Source organism: Gymnodraco acuticeps, unplaced genomic scaffold (genome assembly GCF_902827175.1).
Source record: "Gymnodraco acuticeps unplaced genomic scaffold, fGymAcu1.1, whole genome shotgun sequence".
Classification (NCBI taxonomy): domain Eukaryota; kingdom Metazoa; phylum Chordata; class Actinopteri; order Perciformes; family Bathydraconidae; genus Gymnodraco; species Gymnodraco acuticeps.
This window is the reverse complement of record NW_022992090.1, coordinates 4643-27069: the sequence shown is the minus strand read 5'-3', so window position 1 is coordinate 27069 and position 22427 is coordinate 4643. Positions and strand designations below refer to the sequence as shown.

At 38.7% G+C, this 22427-nt stretch overlaps 1 long non-coding RNA gene across 1 annotated transcript; it reads right to left on the bottom strand.

The window, feature by feature from the left end:
* Positions 1–7614: 7614 nt before the first annotated feature.
* On the bottom strand, positions 7615–10815 carry LOC117537486. Its single transcript, XR_004567724.1, has 4 exons — positions 10629–10815; positions 10438–10519; positions 9592–9804; positions 7615–7766 (listed from the first exon to the last, which is right to left on the bottom strand). It is a non-coding gene; the product is annotated as an uncharacterized LOC117537486 (long non-coding RNA).
* Between the last annotated feature and the right edge of the window lie 11612 nt (positions 10816–22427).

Genomic DNA, 22427 nt, shown 5'->3' with positions numbered 1-22427 from the left:
GCAGAATACGACAGTTTAATGGTGGAGGTACACACATATTGATAGATGTCTTGTAATGCACTGTTGAGGAACCTGCGATCAAAGTTTTTCATCTCCGACCTTGTCGGGTATTGAACATTCAATAAATAAAGAACACAGAATTATTCAATATAAAACACAGAATTTGTGTGATTATACTAAATGATTTACAAATAAACACCACTGCATATTTACAACTGTTACACATGCTGATGTAACGCAAATGTTTCCAACTTGGGATCAATAAAGTATATCTTATCTTAAGATGATCGATGGCTACTGCCATATTTGCAAAATGTGTCTCTGAACCTTGACAAGTGCATGTTTCAGGCTTATAAATTAACAACAGGAGGGGTCACAGACATAAGACCAGCTGTTAAATAAAGCTCTTCTGACCTTAGCTGTCATGTGGGTATATATTAATGCTGCCCATTATGGACACAAGCCATTTTCACCCATTTATTAATTATATGTTTTACATTTGAGTGTTCCTATCCCCTAAACCTCCAGGGATGTACACAGTTGTAATACTGGCAACTTCCTATTATGTTCTTAAAACGTCTTTTAAAACTACAATTCCCAGTAGAGACGTGCCATAGAACATGTTGCGAAACACACAATAGCCAGCATGTGTAGTTCTGGGGATGAGGTGGGCGAGGGGGGGACGGGGTGGACTCATCCGAATCCAGTTTTGAATAGTCACAGGGTTTGTCAAACATAGCGGAGAGAATACTTCTGTGTGTATGTGTTTGCCAGGTGTGATTCACATGGGGGGATGGGCACATAAGGGGGGGAAACACATACAGTGTATGTGTGTGTGTGTTGTATCTGATCCGGATGGTTACTAATTCCATTTCTTTATAGCGGTCATTGGTGTTAAAAAGTTGACTAAATCATCAAAAATGCAATGAAAGTGCTGATCAGCAATTGTATATGTTCAAATGTCTACTGTGAAAGAGATCATAAACCTTAATGCAATCGAATGTAAAACAAAAAAGTTTTGATTGATGAAAGTAGTACATCGGTCAGATTTGACCCGAACACAACAGGAGGATCAATGACCACATTTTGTGTTTGCTTTGTTGGAGTTTTGTCAGCTAGGAAGTCGAACTGTTTTGTTGTTATATGTAAGTGTGTATTTCAGATCTACATTTTTGCCCTTTTGGTACAAAGAGCATGTGTTGCAGTCATGTTGCCATTAAGAACAAACTAGAACAGAAAGTCTCATGTTGTCAGATTGGTTTATCAAGGACTAGGGAATATCGTTTTACCTCCTTAATCTCAGTAAGATGCACACTTATGGGATACAACTAGGTGAAAAAATGACAGCCTACTCCTAGATCTAGTGCCACTAAAGTCCCGTTCAATCTGTAGACCATTCGGGTCAATATAAATACAATTAATGCAAGGCTCCTTTACCCTTGACTCGGCTCTCCTGTGTCTGCACACCCTGTTCATTCTGGTGCTGTTACCAAACTACATGTAACTTTCCTGACAGCAGCCGAGATGTTGCAGCCCCAGCAGACCAGACCATAAAAGATTGCTTATGCCATCAGAGTCATGGAAGGTCTGAAGTAGTGCCCCCTGCACTCCAAAATACCTGTCTCCTCAGCAGATACAGTCTGCTCTGTCTCTTCTTGTAGATAGCAGCAGTGATCCGACCAGTCCAGTTTATTGTTCAGATTAACACAAAGGTACTTGTTAGATTTCACAATCTCAATCCCTAAATATTTATAATATTATTTCATGGATTATATCTATTTGAAATGTGGTGTAGTAGTGTCTCATGACACAATATTGAAGCATTTGACTCCATGTTGCAAAAAGGGAAATGTTTTAATAAAACAAATAAACAAATCGGTATTTTTACACACACACACACACACACACACACACACACACACACACACACACACACACACACACACACACACACACAATCGTATGCATAGAGAAGCTGTTTGATCCTGTTTTCCCTTGATCTTTACCCTTGTTGAGGGCTGGCAAAGTTTGGGGGACGATCGGACCGTGTCCATTGGACTTACAGCGACATCGTGTTTCATGGCGAGTGGTCTGTCGCCATGGCAACGGCATTTGATGACACCCCATAATACGCTTAGATGCGTTGGTGGCTGCATCGTTACCAAACCTGTGAAGTTTTGGGCTGTTTTTTCACTGAAGTTATGAGAAAACCGTGTTTCAATGTTACATTTTGTAAAAGGGACCCAACATTTTCTCCCAAATCTGTCTTTAGTTGGTTGATACTAACACTAAGGGAAACCACCACAGCAAAAGCCATATAACCCTTGTGTGGTGTTCGGGTCAAATTTACCCGATTTCCATTTTCAATGAATAAAAAAAAATATAATGATATTTTCGTTCAACCTGAAACTCAATGGCCGGGGCTTATTTATTGTGAAGGACATGTGGAATTGTTTTGATTTGTTTTCACTTATGAAAAAATGCCCACCCGCATTTATGTCCTTCATAAGAGGTTCGGGTCAATCTGACCCGGATACAATACCAGGACAGAGAGACAGAGAAAAACACACAGAAACACACGAACTAAAGACACACACACACACACACACAGAAACACACAAACTAAAGACACACACACACACACACACACACACACACAGAAACACACAAACTAAAGACACACACACACACACACACACACACACACACACACACACACACACACACACACACTGAATTGACTGGCAGGCTCCCAGGTGTCTTCCCATTTTCTCCCACTGAAAAACACAATGAATAAAAACAACCATAAGATCTTTGCATGTGCCACAAGATAATTTCATATGCATGGGTTATCATAAAACAACAAATTACTTCGGGTCAGTTTTGTAGAAGCCTGATAGTAAACTAGTTATGAAGTAATACATTTATTTATAACACACAGTCTAAAAAAAGCTAACCAAAGAGCTGTGTTCTCAAGGCAGCCAGCAGACCATTACCTCTTCTCTTCCCTACACACAGGCACACACAAACAGACAGACAGGCAAAAACAAGTGTTAGCCAGCGACCACGGGTAAATGCATTGCTGCTTCATGCTCTGTCAGTTTCAACATCTTACCTTCTCTACCCTTCTGTCTTTAATTCCGTTGTAGTTGAATATCTGCTGCTTTTAGCATTTTCTGCAGCCTGAAATAGTGCAAATAAGAAGTTATTAACAAATGAAGAAAAGGTTTGGACATCCTCCAGATGAATATTTGATAAATGACTTTCATATAGGAAGAGAACATTAGCTAATCTGCAATGTGGCCTATTTGTGTCCAACTTCCTTTTTGTTTTATTTCATGAAACATAATTTCTAACCACCTTATAAATAAAGACAAGTCATTGAGCAAACCTTTATGGTTTTTTATGGTTATTAAAAAGAGAGGGATTATGGAAACCTGGATCTGATATCTTGTCTGAAATGTGCGTAACTTGTGGTGTGCAAAATGGGAGAATACAGCTATTTATTTGTTCAGTAGGATGTACCACAAAAACAAAACATACCCTTATTCCTCTTCTTCATCCCTTCACCTGTGGTACTGCTACACCCATTTGCTACAGAGGTAGCAAGTCTTGGAGAGGAGGAGCGCTCTGTGGGCAAACCTGTGACAGATGTAAGAAAGTTAAATGTAAGTGACGGTAGAGACTGGGGCATAGATAGCATCACAACCTCTGTGGGCTATAGATGATTTTTGCCCTAAATGTTCCTGATCTACTGACTTCAAATATGGAGTATGTCAAAATGTATTATGTAACTTAAATAACTTTCATAATATTTTTTGTTAGCGTCCAGCTGTGACTTGACAAATCACACCCTATTTATGGAAAGACGGTTTCCCTAAGATATCTGTGAATTGTGTTGTATTTCTGTTGTATATGTGAAATGACCTTGGGTTCCTTGAAAGGTGCATTTAAATGACAAGTGTTATTATTATAAACCATGATGCCAGAGGGCAAATAACACTCAACACTCATTATTTAAAATGTAATGAATCACACAAACAAAACACTAACCCTTCTTCCTCTTCCCTGGCTGGGATGCAGCCGATGGTGAAGGGAGTGAATAGGTGCTTGCAGCTGGGACAGGGATGAGTGTCAGGGTGTACATCTCCTCGGATAGGTTTCCTACATAGAAGTAGAAAGAGTAGAATGGATGTACGCCACCTTCTTCAATGTACAGAACCTCCTATTTTACTGGAATTCGCGATGAACTATGCTGTGCTACTTACCAGAGGGGGTGTCTGCGGTGGCAATGACAACTTCTGAAAAAGAAAAGGTTACAATTTTTAAAACATACAAGTTGCTGTTAAAAGTGACAATGACTTTGAAGCTTACAAAAATAACACAAGTTTATATTGCATCAAGTACAACCACTCAATGCGCCATGCAAACATCATTTTATCACAGAAAAAGGACACATTGGTCTCTAACCCCACTAATAGGAATGTCCTCATAAGTGCTAATAAAAGTAATGACATTAAGTTCTTAGGCGTTATTTGTCTCATTAGGCAGTTCAACAAATGTCATTTTGAATGGTCAGCTCCTGGCTGTTTATAAAATCCTCATATAACGAATATAGTCAGAAAACAATAACAAAGAGTGGTACAATAGACTTCTGCAATTACTTGATGTGGCTGGCCAGTTTTCCGCAGGAGGCTGTGAGGTTTCGGAGGCTGCTGCAGGCTCTGTATGACTCCAACCTAGATTAAAGAAAATAAGCTTTGGATAGCATCAACAACATCATGTAATTCACTAGTTCTTCCATTTGTATGCTTGATTTAAGGAAGAGCTGTAAGTTAATTGCTGTCAATTACCCCTATGGGCTTCTCCTAAACTTTATTAAGAAAACGACATCTAAGTGTCTAATTTCATTTCCAATGACATTATTGGTTAATTCTACAAAAATGTAAGTTACAGTACTACCTACTTAATTTCTTTATTCACTTTAACAGACAACAATACCTTTCGCAACAAATTCAAATAACACCTCCATCCTTCGGAGGCATGTGGAGGCATTGCTGCTGACATTGCACCTTGGCATCATTACTTCGCAGGTCCATTCCTTCTTTATTCCAGGCCGGGCTAGGAACAAGACGCCTTTGGCTCCAAGGGCCTGACATATTTCCAGCTTCCAACTAACCAAAATATACATTATTTCAGAACAATTATGCCCTGGTTATTTACAAAGGCAAAACCAGTTGTTAAACATAAATCACATATACTGCTTGCACAAATATTCAACCCCTATGCAATAACAAAGACATTTTGTTTGTGCATGCATTAACAGTCTTAAGATTGTTGCAATCAGCAAGTAGAATCTTTGAACATTATTCTGCATTGCATTTCTCATTTCTCTTGGCGGAATTTACACTGTATATATCATCTAGGTTTGTGGAGCAGCACTGTGGTTTATGAACAGTGCCATAGATTCTAAGTGGGATTAAGTTTAGAGCCATTCTACAACATAAACGTCGCAATTTTTTATCACCTGCAGTATTTTTTTTAGTCTTGTGCTTGGGGTAATTGTACTACTAGAAGGTGAGTATTCACTTGGATGCCTTACAAGTATACTAGATGTTCTGCATTTGCGCACAGGCTCAATCACAATGTTGAGATAATATCTCTATCTCTAAAGTACACTGTGGAGTATTTATAGGGGTTCTATAAGATATAATTGATTATGGAATTCATAATTAAGTTTCCATTAATGTGTATAATCACCTATAACTATTTTTTGTTGTGATTAGCTTAGAATAAGCCCTTCATATATACATAGCGAGCCGGTCTATTTCACTCTCTTCTCTTTGCCGTGTTACTACAGTACTTCAATCGGAAGAAAAAAAACACTGGCTCTAGAGAAGGCCTTTCATGTTGTTATGGCAATGGATGGCCACTGTAGGTTTTTGTACACGCTTATAAAGGGAGAGGTACTCAGTTGGTTGCAATTTAGAAACCTCACTATTACACAGTGTACCTTTCAATTACATTGAATCAAATTCAGCGATGATTCGCCAAAATTAAATAAACATAACTTATCCCTGTGTCTACAGTAGTTGTATTGACAGGGAGCAGACACACTGATGAAAATGTCTATTTCGAATGTAAGTTGAATTGGATAAATGATTAAATAGTGCAAATGTATTTAGCTGTGTTCTGACACAGTGCTTTAAAACTTGAATGCACATATAGTCACATTTTTTTTGGGGCACACAGTTCATGCAGGTCATGACATTTGCATAATGTGCACCAGCTCAAAGCCCATTTCTACCTAGGGATTTGAGCAGCAGATTTGTATTACGTAATTATGATCAGATATGGTCAGATATTACATTTCTGTATCAAATGTAAATATTTTTTCCAAATCCAGAATGAACAAGTACAGGGCTGTTATTAATTATGCATGCAGGCCAACAAAAAAAAAAGTCCATCACATACCACCAATGCAGCTTGATCCCTCAGGTGGAATGAAGTTTTATTCTTTTTTTGTGCCTGGACCCAGGTGTTTGCTTTCGTATCAAACTTGTCCATTCGTTTGCTAAGGCGAGGTTTGCGGGGCTGCACCGCCTTGCAGAATTTGCAAGTTGTGCATGCCACATTGAGTGACATGCAGCAGCTTGAGCATTGCCTCGAAGTGGAACCTGGTCCTGGAATTCTTTTGGAGATAAAGACAAATAAAAGACAAGGTCATTTAAAACTGGGTTTCAAATTCAGAATGCAATCAAATACAAATATTGACTAATTTTCCTTTGTCTAGTCCGTGACTGTAAGTTCCTCCCCAAGCTACAACAAAAACTATATCCTGTTTAGAATAGAATAAAAACACTTTTATTTAATTTGAGTAAATTAATTTAGTATCAATGCAATAATGGCCCCTTACTTAGTTTTAGTACAATTTCGAAGCAAAGCTAAAATTCAGCGGTAAAATATTATGTAATCGAAACATAAGGTTACACAACTTCTACTATCTTACAAGCTTGACCATGACATTGCACTGTAAAAGCATTATCTTGAATTTGACGAAAATATATGATAATGTTAATCTGTTGAAATCCTATATATAAAATTGTTTTTATAATATAATCTAGAATTATAGCAGTACTACAGTATAATACACTGCAACGTCGTCTACTGTGTTACCAGCTCGAATAAGACCATTTTATATTTCCCTGTAAGTTTTGCATAACAAAGACATAAATATATATATAGTATTGTCATACTGATATTTTGTACAAACTGTAAAGTCCACTGAGACAAATGTAACATTTGTGATATTGGGCTATATAAATAAACATTGATTGATTGATTGATTGATTGATTGATTGATAAATATATGACACTGTTAGTCGATTGTAATGCTATATATAAATCGTGAAAAGTTTAAGTTCTTACCTGTGGGCACAATACCTGTGTGTGTGTGTGTGTGTGTGTGTGTGTGTGTGTGTGTGTGTGTGTGTGTGTGTGTGTGTGTGTGTGTGTGTGTGTGTGTGTGTGTGTGTGTGTGTGTGTGGTGTGTGTGTGTGTGTGTGTGTGTGTGTGTGTGTGTGTGTGTGTGTGTGTGTGTGTGTGTGTAAATACTAAAGAGAAAGTGGTAAAGAGACAGAGATGAAGATGGTAAAAATGGGGAGAAAACAGGAAGAAATGTAGGGAATATAGCTCTGAGGAGGGAGAAGAGAAGAAATTGAAAAAGGCTCTTAAAGGTGCTGTTTGATCTTTCTTTGGTTTGGTATCTGTTGAAGGAAAAAAATACAGTGAACACTTTAGAATGTATGACAATTTACAATCTCACATATCATCAACAAGCTTTAACATTGGGGGTAATTTACGAGTTAAAGCACTAATCAATCAGGGGCGGACTGGAACAAGGACAGCTCTGAACGTTTTGTCCTAAATAGGACCACAACAATCAGCGTGCAGTAACAGTCTGTAGATGGTTGTCATGACATTTCTTCACAATACTATTAGTTGCCACTGTATGCAAGTATGACAGCCACAATAGGCATTTTTCCAAGCTTTGTATACAGTGCCAAAAGTATTTAACTCAACATTTTCTTACATTCACTTTTTTTCCAACACAGCATTTACATTGTTAGCAGTTATGTTTTGGTGTACTTCTAAAGGTAATTGTTCTAAAGGTTCTTATTATACATCCATGGCAGGCCCGGACTGGCCATCAGGAGGACCGGGAGGTTTCCCGATGGCCTGGCCTGTTAAGTGGCCTGCTGGCCTGAGGATTCTTTTTGTAATGTAGCCTATGTATAGTGAACGCAACGCTGCGCAAATGGGGGTCTTGCCTCACAGAGGGTGACTGGCTGTCTACATGATGTGGCCCGCCGACATGGCCACTTTCATACAGATCATACACTAAAGCCCTCGATTGGTCTATGTGTGTCATTCAAGCTCGGGAGCGAGCGAGAGAGCGCGCGCACCGGTTACTGTATTGTTGCTGTTAGCATCTGGTGCTAGCTAGCTGCGCTAACCGATATAAGGAGCTGTTTCAACAACAAGGTGGAGGAGAGTCCTCTCCAGTCAGACTGAGAGACTGATAACTACAGCTCAGGTGAGGTAAAGGACTCTCTTGAGTGTTTAGATAGTTAACTTTGTCTAAGTTATCACTGTGGGTCTCAAACGGTTTGGTCTCCATTTATGTAAACACATATTTCCATTTGAGGGGGGAGCGAGATTAGTTAAATAATATGCATGAATAATAAAAATAAAAAAACGTTAACTAGGTGAAAAAAGGTAAGATAAACTTTTAAAACTTGTTGAGAGCTAAAACTAGTCTTTGCTGCTGCCTCAAAGAGGAGCAGGGGGAGAGGGGGGAGACAGGAGAGGCTGATTCAGGAGCACAGACACACACAACTATAAATGACCAAAAACAAATAAATAAACAAGTTCAAATGTTTTTAAATATTGGATATGGTATGTTATTGGTTATGGCCATATTCTTATGATTATTTAAATGTATACAGTTCTGTTTCATATGGGTGTTTCCATAGATCTAGTCTCTTTATTTCCCCCTCAAAATGCACCAGATTGATGCATTTAACTCCAACATTTAACACAAAAATCTTACCGGGGGAGCATGCCCCCGGACCCCCCTAGCGAATTTGAGGTTCACCCCCACTTAAAATATGTGCACATGGATAGGTTCCTAAATAGATTTGCACTTTTTTTTTAAAATAGTGACCCATGTCCATATGTTTATTTTTGGGTAGTAGATTTAAACTATAGGGCTATCACTATGGGCAGCAACGCTGTAAATATTGACAAATAAATCCAGCAAAATGGCACAAAAACAATGGTAGTGGCCTGGCTGGGTGTATAACTCCCGGCCTGATTTATTGTCCCAGTCCGGCCCTGCTCCATACTGATATACACCTGAACATCAGCAGGAGAGGACTCTTTAAAGTAGAGATACTACATACTGATATACACCTGAACATCAGCAGGAGAGGACTCTTTAAAGTAGAGACACTACATACTGATATGAACCTTAAAATGGCCATGCTCATTTTACACCAAATTTTTAATATAAAGGAAGGAAGTAACCACCTTTGGCTTCTAACAGGATGGCATCTGGGTCAGGGAATGAAGGCGGGACAAACGGAGTGAGCGTCTCCAGGGATTGGTCAGGAGCCACTGGGACGTCTCTTAGGATGAGAGTGGCTGGAGTCCGTCTGAACTGAGACCCGCCTCCCATCCCATCCACCCCCACCCCCTCCTCCACCAGGGTGCAAGAGAGAACCACATCCGCAACCCCGTCACCTGAGGAACAGAGGGAATATAAAACTTGAAAACGTTGACTCATCTAGAATTAATGAATGACAAGTTATTACTCGAGAAGTGGGGGATAACATTTAACTTTTTTAACATAATTAGGTAAATGAATAACAGAAGACTACTAATGAACAAAAAGCAAGACTTTATTTGATGGAGCCACTATTTCCTAATGATGTCCTTACATTACCTGGGACAGATTACCTGACAGAGTTCTGAGATATTTCCTAAAATTATTTTTAGTTGTGTTGATTTTAAAAGCAGTTGTTGATTTCCAGATTAATTAAATTTGACAAACTCTATATAAAGACAAGTCATTGAATTCAACTCCTATGTATTGCTAACATCTCTTTCTTCTCACACATCTGATGACATTTACTTTTTCATATTTGTGCATGTTAAAATGATCCATTATGCACGAAATTATTCTAGGTCATACATTAGCAGTTCATTTGATACAATTAATTGTAAGTGTAGGAAGTTAACACTATCTCCATTTTCCATTTAATTAGTGCCAATTACATTAAGGTTAAATTAATATTTCTTTACAAGATTCATAACTGAAGGTACATTTAGTGTCCATTCAGTGCTGCGTCAATATGCCATCATGAGTTATCTTACCAGAAACGCACGTCAGGAAGTATCCAAACAAAATGACTTGAATCATCATTAGGGAGTCCTCCGGTGTCCGTGTTTTTAGGAACTGAGTGGTTTTTGTAGGAATAAAGAGTGTTTTTAGATGATTAACTGTTAGTATGTTACTAAAAGATCAAGTGAAACAACCTCTATCAAACACAAAAAAAACAAAGTACCTTCACTTTTGATTTTAAAAACTAAAAACAGCTAATTGCATCGGTACAATCCGGGTATTTTACAGCCTCTCCTTCATCCCATGCTTGATGTAAAATAGCGTTTCAGAAATTGATCTAATATAGTAGTAAACTATTGAGCTATAGTCAATGAGCCGATTCGCTATCCGGAGCATGCGCAGTAAGCAGAAGCAGAGGAGAGAAAGTGAAAGTGAGCAGAGAGCATCCTCCAATGAGAGAAGAGCAAGAAGCGGGTCAGGGGTTACTATAGAAACAAGCACTCGTTAGGGTGAACTGTTTGGTATTTTAAGCAAACAACTTCACAGACATGTTTTGTATGGCCCTACAATATATGTTTCCAATATAGCATAATAGGTCCCCTTTAAGTAAGCTTTCTTAACGCTAATGTTATATATTAGTCAGATTGCTCTGAAGATGGGCGGTGACATTCTATTAATTTTCACGTTCAGTCAGTTGATTTTTGCCGGCCGTCTTTCCTGCAACGGCAGTTTTTCTGTATTTCCTTATCCAGTAATATGACTTGATCGCTTTCAACTCCGCACACTGAGCTCTGATTGGTCAGCAGGCGGTGCTTTCACTGACTTGATCTCCTGGAACATAAGTTACCATGGAGATCTAGCCCAGTAAGAAGAGAACCAGCGCCGTAGGACCGGAAACCCAGAGTTTACCCTGAAGTTAGCTTGCTAAGCGAAAATCCGGCTTCGTAATACAGGCCTCAGGTGCTGTGGACTCTCTGTTCATAAATCTACATTTGTTTCATTGTAAAGTGAACCCTGAACTTACCTGTTTGTGCAAAAAGATATTACTTAAAAAACAAACTGAAAACTATTCCTAGCACCACTAAACAAACACTCCTGGTTTAATCCTGAGGTATTTATGTTATGTAAGGCATTGCACTCACCTGCTTTGTGGAGGAATTAAAGTTTAAATGTTTAGTGCTTATCAAGGAGGTGCAGTTTGTTAACCAAGGAATGTGTTGTGTTACACACTGACTGTAGAGTACACCAGTAGTTATACACATACCACTTCAATCTCATTAGTATGCATAGAAAGTGACAGGTCACACCTCTAAGCCCCGCCCCCTTCAACCGGAAGTCCCGCCCCCTTCCGCCGGAAGTCCCGCCTACATAAGCCCCGCCCACTTCCATCGGAAGTCCCGCCATTCCATAAGCCCCGCCCCTTCCGCCGGAAGTCCCGCCCCCACTTCCGGTTTTTCAAAATAAAATAAAAAATATTTTAAAAATGATTAAAATAAAAATGCTGCCCCTACCGGTCGCCCCCACTTCCGGTTTTTCAAAATAAAATTAAAAAATATTTTTAAAATGATAAAAATAAAAATGCTGCCCCTACCGGTCGCCCCCGCTTCCGGTTTTCAAAATAAAATAACATGACATTTAACAACCATGAGAAAAATAAAATGCTGCCCCTGCCGGTTTTCAAAATAAAATTTGAAAATAATTTGAAAATGATAAAAATAAAAAATGCTGCCCCTACCGGTCGCCCCCGCTTCCGGCAAAATAACATGAAATGTAACAACCAGGAGAAAATAAAATGCTGCCCCCTACGGTTTTACAAAATAATAATTTTATAATGAATCACATATGCATAGGATCAATGTCCCTGCCACCTAGTCACTTCCTGTGCGCCTGTATACAGCAGTATTGACTGCAACTTACAAATACTTGCAAATAACATGAAATATACAACCATATATTTTAAAAGTAATGTCTCAGCTCTAAAGAGCAAGGTCCCGCCACCTAACCACTTCCTGTGCCCCCTGTATACAGCAGTATTGACTGTAACTTACAAATACTTGCAAATAACAAGAAATATACAACCATATATTTTTAAAAGTACTGTCAATCTCACTAACTCTCTCTCTCTGCTATTCTCTGCCGTGAAAAGTTTGGTGAACAGTCAAGACAGGTGTGGGGACCATAAAACCCCCGACATCCTCTGCAGGCAAATGGTGGGAACACACACACACACCCACACACACACACACACACACACACACACACACACACACACACACACACACACACACACACACACACACACACACACACACACACACACACACACACACACACACACACACACATACACACATCCCCCACCACTCACCCCTCATCCGTTAGGGTTAGATAAATAAGAGCCATTCGTCTTTCTCACTCTTCAATATTTTCTCAAGTCGAGAGAAATGGCCAAGAGACGTCTTGATATGGGTGTAATCTGCGAGGACACCGCCACCTAGTCACTTCCTGTGCGCCTGTATACAGCAGTATTGACTGCAACTTACAAATACTTGCAAATAACATGAAATATACAACCATATATTTTAAAAGTAATGTCTCAGCTCTAAAGAGCAAGGTCCCGCCACCTAACCACTTCCTGTGCCCCTGTATACAGCAGTATTGACTGTAACTTACAAATACTTGCAAATAACAAGGAGAAAATAAAATGCTGCCCCCTACGGTTTTACAAAATAATAATTTTATAATGAATCACATATGCATAGGATCAATGTCCCTGCCACCTAGTCACTTCCTGTGAGCCTGTATACAGCAGTATTGACTGCAACTTACAAATACTTGCAAATAACATGAAATATACAGCCATATATTTTAAAAGTAATGTCTCAGCTCTAAAGAGCAAGGTCCCGCCACCTAACCACTTCCTGTGCCCCTGTATACAGCAGTATTGACTGTAACTTACAAATACTTGCAAATAACAAGAAATATACAACCATATATTTTTAAAAGTACTGTCAATCTCACTAACTCTCTCTCTCTCTGCTATTCTCTGCCGTGAAAAGTTTGGTGAAACAGTCTGAAGACAAGCTAGGACACGTCATAAAACCCCCCGACATCCTCTGCAGGCAAATGGTAGGGCGATGGGGAGGGGGGACACACACACACACACACACATTTAAATTCAGAGGATGAAAAAGCAGAAAACATAACTTGTTTTGTAAAACGGTCAGCACGTCAGTTTCAAGAAAGACGTTTGCATACATAAAAAAGTGTATCTTACAGTTCCTTTTGTGAGAGAATTACACACAAATCTGCAGAGTGTCACTAAAAAGTTGTAACACAGGGACTGACATTCTGTATGGGGTTTCACACGGACACAAAGTCTACTTCATTATCTACTTTGTCAGCTTTTATACACAAAAGTGTATCTTTCAGTAACTTTCTCAGAGAATTTAAGCATAAATCTGTCAAAGATTCTTAACGAAATCTACTTCATTATCTACTTTTCAGCTTTTATACACAAAAGTGTATCCTTCAGTAACTTTCTCAGAGAATTTAAGCACGTCAGTTTCAAGAAAGACGACAATAATTAGTAGTTAGACATTTTTGGAGAAATGTTCTCTGTCGTTCTTAATGCAAAAACAAATCATCTCTACTCCCTTTGGGTGAAGTCCAGGAATGTTCTCGGGGGGAGTGGACACTTGCTGTTACATGGCATAAAGCTTCTGCAGTGTGCCAATAAATGTATAGTTTCCCTAAAGCTCCATACATTTACACATATTGACTAATGACTCAGCACATGAGGGGTAAATACAAAACAAATCTAAATATCACCAATTATTCCAGAATGTGACTAGAATAGAGTCTAGAGAATGGACCCAGGCTTTGTCTTCAGCCATCAACTAAATAGGGGCGTGCTTTTTTTTTTTGAATCGCCAGTATGTTACTCACCATTGAAGACAGTGTTGAGGGGGCAAGCAAAGTGTACTCAGCGGCAGATTGCATGGAAGCAGAAAGGCCTGGCTCAGACACCATGTCTCCAAAGGTTGACGGGGAACTTCCAACCAGTTCCATCACCTGTTTAGCTTGAGGGAATTTAAACACCATTAAAAATATGGATTACAGAAAAACAATATACGTAGTAAATCGGGTAATCATTAATAAGGGGAAAATGTTGCAAGTCTAACCTGAGTCTGGCATGAGCACTTGATCAATAAGGTGGATGACAATGTCCTTCTTGAGCACCATCTTGATGCCATTGACTGTTAAACTCTCGCGCCATCACAGCCTTGAAATCAAAGTAACGCTTCTAAAAACATATATTTTAGAAAAGTAATGTTAGTCATGTCAAGTTATCAAGACTGCTGTGTTTCATCGAAACAGTGTACAGAGCAGAAAGGGGAACATTTGTCGCCACATTAACATACCGACTCCTCTATCAGTTTTTGCATACATAAAAAGTGTATCTTACAGTTCCTTTTGTGAGAGAATTACACACAAATCTGCAGAGTGTCACTAAAAAGTTTTACACAGGACTGACATTCTGTATGAGGGTTTCACACCTGAGCTGCTGGGGGGGAGGGCGTTGAAAAGGGGGTGAGTATGTTTGGCTCTCTGGTGTGTTAAGAGTCACAGTCTTAAAGAAAAATCTGGTCAGAAAAAGTACTTAACTTTCTACCAGTTGTAAATTGTCTTACATATAAAAAAAGTAAGAGACTTACTGTTTCCTTTGTGAGAGAATTACACATAAATCTGCAGAGTGTCTGTAAAAAAGTCTCAAAATCACAAACTGCAGACGCCTCAAGGAGAGACTTGAAAAGATCCATGCCGAGTGGGGGGAGAAGAAGAAGACTAATACCAGCAGTTGACTGAAGCCAGGGACTTTTTTCTTTAAAGTAAAATAAAAATGGGAAACTACTATGCAAAACGCTCTGTATATATTGATCAGAATGTAGTCAATACCCTTTTAATAAGTGTGGTGATGAGGACGATTGAAAACAGAACGAGTAATGACCCCTGTGTAAACAGAATGGCTGAAGTTTGTAAACTAGAAGACATTTTGGCTATCGTGCGTTCTGGCAGTACTATCCCCGGTCATTGGGAAACGATTGTAAATGAAACATTTAAAGTGGTCCTGGAATCTTCATTTTCCGAAACATTCTGTAACATTATCTCAGAAATGAAACAAACATCAAAAGTGTATCATGTGCTCTCAGTGTATGCTCTGTTTGTAGATGTAATGCATCTATGTGCAGAAAGCAGCATACACATGAATATTCTGACTGAAGTGAAAAAACTCCATCACGATATCTCCAGTAATATGGGGAACTCTAAGCTGGAGACGGTCCTGCGGATGTTGCAATCAGTATAACTATTTGATTTTGGGTGTGAAAAATAAAAAAGTGTTTTTTTACATTTAAAAACTGTTGTCTTCATTATAGCAAGGGGGAAGCGTGTCTCATACATGTGTATTACAGTCCTTCTTTTTGTGTTTTTCAGTGTTTTTCTGTGGTGTCTGTGTGACAAAGCACAAATCATTTCAAAACAAAACCCTGAATCAAATTTAGAGAGGACCATTAAGAGTCAGATTCTTAACAAATCTACGGACACAAAGTACTTCATTATCTACTTTTCAGCTTTTATACACAAAAGTGTATCTTCAGTATATTTTGAGAGAATTTAAGCATAAATCTGCCAAATGTTTCAAAAACAGCCTTGTTTCACTGAAATAGCCTCAAAATCACAAACTGCCATTAAGAGTCAGATGCTTTTACGGAATCTAATAAAACAGAGTATTTTCTACAGATGACTCCTCCCACTCAACGCAATAAGTACCATCCCATTCAGCAAATCATATAAAACTAAGGACCCCCACTAAGAGACGACCGTTGAAAGTAGCCATGAATCTGAGAAAAACCAAGTCTGATATAGCCTCCCCTTATTATCACCAGGATAACGGATATGGGCTTAATGACTGGATGTTACAAAGTAAGGGGGAGGATGTTCCCGAAGAAGAGCCCTCCTCTATATCATATCCATGTAAGGTCTTTAGGACAAAAGAGGACCACGATAACATGACATATGAAGAATATCTTTCTTTAAAAGAGGGTATTATAGATAACCTTGATAGAAACAGTATATCTCACACCACTCGCCAAGATCGCAAACGACAATTAGCAGAAAAGAAAAGAAAAAGTAAAGAAAAACGAAGAAAAAATGAAAAGGAAGAAGAGAAAAATGAAAAGCAAACGCAGAATGCGAATGAAAAGAAAAGGACGGAAAACCAAAAAAAGACAAACGAAGGAAGGTGAAAAGAAAAAGGAACAAAGTGAAGAAATGTAATGGTGTTGTTGAGTCATTACCGGATCATAATAATCTTATAGATCATCTACCGCTAACCGACTGCTGCGAATGTGTTTGAACAAATACCAAAAGCAATGGCAGAGCTTTGCTTCAGTATAATGAGAGAAAAAAGCACGATACTGTGGAATTGCCCAAATTGGTGACAGTGCCAGAACATGCATTAAAAGAATGTTGGAGGATTTCTATTCTAGTGTCGGTTGTCATTACATCGAAGGATATGCCAAAACGTGTGACGACATAGACAAAGCTTTTGAAGACAATTATATGGTACCTGTCCTTACAGCTAAACAAATCCTACGCCAGGTATTCAACAGACCACAAGAAGCACAAGAAAGCCCCAGAAAGGATTACATTCAGAGCTATTAACGGTGAAACCGAAGAAGAAGCAAAGCAATTATAATCGTTGCGGGTGAAAGGATAGAGAATTTGCATGTGATGTTAATGCATTTATCTGATATAAAAAATGCATTTGTTTACTTTCCAAGAGACCCCTAAACATCTACTTGGGCAATGTGAATTGAACGATAAACCGATCACTGTCAATGAAACGCGGAGAGAAGCAGCAGTGCAAATCGTTAAGTCTATTACCTTGTATGCACTACACGGCATTAACTTGGTAAAATGTAATGTGTTTTTATGAAAGTGTGTTTGAATGGTTGTGTTTTCAATTAAACAACCATTACAAAATGAAAAATATGTTTATTTATTTTTTTGCTCTCATATATAGTAATAGTATTGTAAACGAAACATTTATAATAAATCTTCGACAGGCTGCCACACAGCCTGCAATCCGTCACCCCGACCCTCAGTATGTGCACTAAAGAATGGGCAAAGATTACGGCTTTTTTTTCGGTTTTCTAACCACCATTAGGCGTCATAAAAAAGAGTTGGTTTTACTGAGGCAACCATTTTTTGCACGTAATGGATGTCCTGTGGTGCTGGTCAGTCAGAGTTGAATAGGCCTGCGTCAGGGGTTCACACCAAAGCCAATAAAGGAGTCTTTACTTTTTTTCTTTAAAGTAAAATAAAAATGGGAAACTACTATGCAAAACGCTCTGTATATATTGATCAGAATGTAGTCAATACCCTTTTAATAAGTGTGGTGATGAGGACGATTGAAAACAGAACGAGTAGTGACCCCTGTGTAAACAGAATGGCTGAAGTTTGTAAACTAGAAGACATTTTGGCTATCGTGCGTTCTGGCAGTACTATCCCCGGTCATTGGGAAACGATTGTAAACGAAACATTTAAAGTGGTCCTGGATCTTCATTTTCCGAAACATTCTGTAACATTATCTCAGAAATGAAACAAACATCAAAAGTGTATCATGTGCTCTCAGTGTATGCTCTGTTTGTAGATGTAATGCATCTATGTGCAGAAAGCAGCATACACATGAATATTCTGACTGAAGTGAAAAAAACTCCATCACGATATCTCCAGTAATATGGGGAACTCTAAGCTGGAGACGGTCCTGCGGATGTTGCAATCAGTAATAACTATTTGATTTTGGGGTGTGAAAAATAAAAAAGTGTTTTTTTACATTTAAAAACTGTTGTCTTCATTATAGCAAGGGGGAGCGTGTCTCATACATGTGTATTACAGTCCTTCTTTTTGTGTTTTTCAGTGTTTTTCTGTGTGTCTGTGTGACCAAGCACAAATCATTTCAAACAAACCCTGAATCAAATTTAGAGAGGACCATTAAGAGTCAGATTCTTAACAAAATCTACGGACACAAAGTACTTCATTATCTACTTTTCAGCTTTTATACACAAAAGTGTATCTTTCAGTATATTTTTGAGAGAATTTAAGCATAAATCTGCCAAATGTTTCAAAAACAGCCTTGTTTCAACTGAAATAGCCTCAAAATCACAAACTGCCATTAAGAGTCAGATGCTTTTACGGAATCTAATAAAACAGAGTATTTTTCTACAGATGACTCCTCCCACTCAACGCAATAAGTACCATCCCATTCAGCAAATCATATAAAACTAAGGACCCCCACTAAGACGACCGTTGAAAGTAGCCATGAATCTGAGAAAAACCAAGTCTGATATAGCCTCCCCTTATTATCACCAGGATAACGGATATGGGCTTAATGACTGGATGTTACAAAGTAAGGGGGAGGATGTTCCCCGAAGAAGAGCCCTCCTCTATATCATATCCATGTAAGGTCTTTAGGACAAAAGAGGACCACGATAACATGACATATGAAGAATATCTTTCTTTAAAAGAGGGTATTATAGATAACCTTGATAGAAACAGTATATCTCACACCACTCGCCAAGATCGCAAACGACAATTAGCAGAAAAGAAAAGAAAAAGTAAAGAAAAAACGAAGAAAAAATGAAAAGGAGAAGAAAAAATGAAAAGCAAACGCAGAATGCGAATGAAAAGAAAAGGACGGAAAACCAAAAAAGACAAAACGAAGGAAGGTGAAAAGAAAAGGAACAAAGTGAAGAAATGTAATGGTGTTGTTGAGTCATTACCGGATCATAATAATCTTATAGATCATCTACCGCTAACCGACTGCTGCGAATGTGTTGAACAAATACCAAAGCAATGGCAGAGCTTTGCTTCAGTATAATGAGAGAAAAAGCACGATACTGTGGAATTGCCCAAATTGGTGACAGTGCCAGAACATGCATTAAAGAATGTTGGAGGATTTCTATTCTAGTATCGGTTGTCCATTACATCGAAGGATATGCCAAAACCGTTGACGACCATAGACAAAGCTTTTGAAGACAATTATATGGTACCTGTCCTTACAGCTAAAACAAATCCTACGCCAGGTATTCACAGACCACAAGAAGCACAAGAAGCCCCAGAAAGGATTACATTCAGAGCTATTAACGGTGAAACCGAAGAAGAAGCAAAGGCAGATTATAATCGTTGCGGGTGAAAGGATAGAGAATTTGCATGTGATGTTTAATGCATTTATCTGATATAAAAAATGCATTTGTTTACTTCCAAGAGACCCCTAAACATCTACTTGGGCAATGTGAATTGAACGATAAACCGATCACTGTCAATGAAACGCGGAGAGAAGGCAGCAGTGCAAATCGTTAAGTCTATTACCTTGTATGCACTACGGCATTAACTTGGTAAAATGTAATGTGTTTTTTATGAAAGTGTGTTGAATGTTGTGTTTTCAATTAAACAACCATTACAAAATGAAAATATGTTTATTTATTTTTTGCTCTCATATATAGTAATAGTATTGTAAACGAAACATTTATAATAATCTTCGACAGGCTGCCACACAGCCTGCAATCCGTCACCCCGACCCTCAGTATGTGCACTAAAGAATGGGCAAAGATTACGGCTTTTTTTCGGTTTTCTAACCACCATTAGGCGTCTAAAAAAGAGTTGGTTTTACTGAGGCACCATTTTTTTGCACGTAATGGATGTCCTGTGGTGCTGGTCAGTCAGAGTTGAATAGGCCTGCGTCAGGGGTTCACACCAAAAGCCATAAAGGAGTCTTTTGTCCAACAGTATAATCAACCAGTGCTGCTATAAAGCTGCCATCACGTCTCCCCCCTGCCACGGAGCTTATAGCAGCACTGGTTGATTATACTGTTGGACACAAGTTTCAATTCAAACATACCAAGTTGTATTGACATTAATGTATGCCACAACAGCGTTGTTTAGGCAATGAAAACCCTAAACCTAACCCTGGGTCCTAAGCTTCTCCAATAATGCAACATACAATATACTCAAGACATAAAAAAGATAAGTAAAAACACTTCACAGAGCTCAGGAGTTTTACAGCCTTATTGCCTGTACATCCTTCGTGCACTCAGTTTGCCCCGGGGCAAACGAGAGTGTTGCTGAAGCCCAACCCTGCCTTTATACCTAAGGTGGTTGGCTCATGTACCCCCATTGACATTGTGGCATTTTCCTCCGCCGTTGTGTTCCTTCCTCAAGCCACACCTGCAGGAAAAAAAGTGCATAATAAATAAATCACTCTGTTATTGCCACTTCTGTTAACAAGGTTACCATTGAATGTCTTAACTTTTAAAAAATGGTTTAAAGGAGTATGTATGAGGAATTATCAGAATACCCTTATTCGTCCCACAGAGAGGAAATGCATATTTGTTACAGCAAGTGAAGAGTCAAATATAGTGGAGGAAATAAGTATTTCATCCCCTTGCAAAACATGTCTTAGTACTTGGTGGAGAAACCCTTGTTGGACAGCACATAGGTCAGATGCTTCTTGTATTTGGGTCACCAGGTTGGTGCACATCTCAGGTCCTTATGTCAAGAAAAATGACTCCATTTGTGGTGAGCAAAATCAATGCAAATTAATCCTTTATTCATTTCCCTGTGATTAATTCAATTCTTTGCACTTTTGTTTGGGGGTCCGTGAGCTAAAACAAAATCATAAAAAAAGTGGAGAATGTGAAAGTTTATTGGCCAGTGGAGGAGAGAGATGAGCCTCGCTCATCAATGACAAAAGACTCCTTTATGGCTTTGGTGTGAACCCCTGACGCAGGCCTATTCAACTCTGACTGACCAGCACCACAGGACATCCATTACGTGCAAAAAATGGTGCCCTCAGTAAAACCAACTCTTTTTTAGACGCCTAATGGTGGTTTAGAAAACCGAAAAAAGCCGTATCTTTGCCCATTCTTTAGTGCACATACTGAGGGTCGGGGGTGACGGAATTGCAGGCTGGTGGCAGCCTGTCGAAGATTTATTATAAATGTTTCGTTTACAATACTATTACTATATATGAGAGCAAAAAAATAATAAACATATTTTCATTTTGTAATGGTTGTTTAATTGAAAACACAACATTCAACACACTTTCATAAAAAACACATTACATTTTACCAAGTTAATGCCGTAGTGCATACAAGGTAATAGACTTAACGATTTGCACTGCTGCTTCTCTCCGCGTTTCATTGACAGTGATCGGTTTATCGTTCAATTCACATTGCCCAAGTAGATGTTTAGGGGTCTCTTGGAAGTAAACAAATGCATTTTTTATATCAGATAAATGCATTAACATCACATGCAAAAGTCTCTATCCTTCACCCGCAACGATTATAATCTGCTTTGCTTCTTCTTCGGGTTTCACCGTTAATAGCTCTGAATGTAATCCTTTCTGGGGCTTCTTGTGCTTCTTGTGGTCTGTTGAATACCTGGCGTAGGATTTGTTTAGCTGTAAGGACAGGTACCATATAATTGTCTTCAAAAGCTTTGTCTATGTCGTCACACGTTTTGGCATATCCTTCGATGTAATGACAACCGATACTAGGAATAGAAATCCTCCAACATTCTTTTAATGCATGTTCTGGGCACTGTCACCAATTTGGGCAATTCCACAGTATCGTGCTTTTTCTCTCATTATACTGAAGCAAAGCTCTGCCATTGCTTTTGGTATTTGTTCAACACATTCGCAGCAGTCGTCGGGTTAGCGGTAGATGATCTATAAGATTATTATGATCCGGTAATGACTCAACAACACCATTACATTTCTTCACTTTGTTCCTTTTTCTTTTCACCTTCCTTCGTTTTGTCTTTTTTGGTTTTCCGTCCTTTTCTTTCATTCGGCATTCTGCGTTTGCTTTTCATTTTCTTCTCCTTTTAATTTTCTTCGTTTTTCTTTACTTTTTCTTTTCTTTTCTGCTAATTGTCGTGTGCGATCTTGGCGAGTGGT